The following is a 1,448-nucleotide window of genomic DNA, read 5'->3' on the forward strand; positions in this document are numbered from 1 at the left end:
TGGTGGTGGGAAAATAGTGGTGGTGGTGGTGGTGGTGGTGGTGCCAGTGATGATGGTGGAATTATGCTGCAATTCTTTCATGCCATTCATGGTAAATGCTTATTCACACATCATTGTTAGTAGAAAGAATAACAAGAACACAAAGATTGTAAGAGAGAGAGAGAGAGAAAGAGAGAGACAGACAGAGAGAGAGACAGACAGAGAGACAGACAGACAGAGAGAGAGACAGAGAGAGAGAGACAGAGAGAGAGAGAGACAGAGAGAGAGAGACAGACACAGAGAGAGACAGACAGACAGACAGAGAGAGAGAGACACACACACACACACACACACACACAGAGGAAGAGAGAGAGAGAGAGAGAGGAAGAGAGAGAGAGAGAGGAAGAGAGAGAGAGAGAGGAAGAGAGAGAGAGAGAGGAAGAGAGAGAGAGAGAGGAAGAGAGAGAGAGAGAGGAAGAGAGAGAGAGAGAGACAGAGAGAGAAATGTGTGAAAGTGCTTCACCATTTTGTTACCATATTTCTATTAAAATACAACCTCATTGTTGCAATTAATTTTGAAAAAATTTACTAGAATTTACTAAAATATCTTTGTCCTTATGAAGCTGATAATTGGAATATAAATCAACATGGAAGCTTAAGGAGAGAGAGAACACTTTTAGGGAAATCTCATAAAAACCATGGTTCTAACAGGAATACGACAATCATAAAACTGGTTTTGTTGTTTAGTCCAAGGTCAGCTCTGTTCCAGTAGACCTGTGATGAAAGGCATTCCAGCAATCTTATTATCCTCTTTGAGGTTTGAGGGAGATTTAGCAGCTATTTCTGGCAGGTTGTACAAATGAGCACAAAGATGTTTCCTCGTTTATTGTTTTTTTTTTTTGTTTTTTTTTTAAAAAAAGGATTAAAGAAAGGATATTGCAGTCCACTGCTGGACACAGCCCTCTTCACATCTGAAGATTTTTGGCTGTATCAGAAACTTGATGTTAAATGCCCAAGTAATTCTTGCCAGTTGAATGGACTGGATTAACGAAGTACTTTTTTTCAAAGACACAATGCACCTTACTAGACCAGGAATCAATCCTAAAACCTTATGACTAGCTGGTCACCTAAACCTTAGGTCACATACGTACTAAAGTAACATGCTCAAGAAGAAACAGAGAATATGCAGACAGAGCAAGCTGTAATAACAGCAACATGTCCGTCCTACTGCAGACACCCTCTTCAATGGCAGAAGCACACTGAAATACACATCTAGCCTATGCTGCATAATTGTTGGTGATGAGAAGGGCATCCAGCCACAACTTCAATTCAAAGTCAGCCTAGATCAGCAGACCTATGATCATGTGCATTCCAACCATGACCCTCTTGTTAGTTTCCTATGTGCAAGGAAGTGAAGACCACACTTATTCAATGTGTCCTTTCCTAGGATAATAGGGTGTGGTTTAAGA

Source organism: Octopus bimaculoides, chromosome 24, assembly GCF_046866305.1.
Source record: "Octopus bimaculoides isolate indiv1 chromosome 24, ASM4686630v1, whole genome shotgun sequence".
Lineage (NCBI taxonomy): Eukaryota > Metazoa > Mollusca > Cephalopoda > Octopoda > Octopodidae > Octopus > Octopus bimaculoides.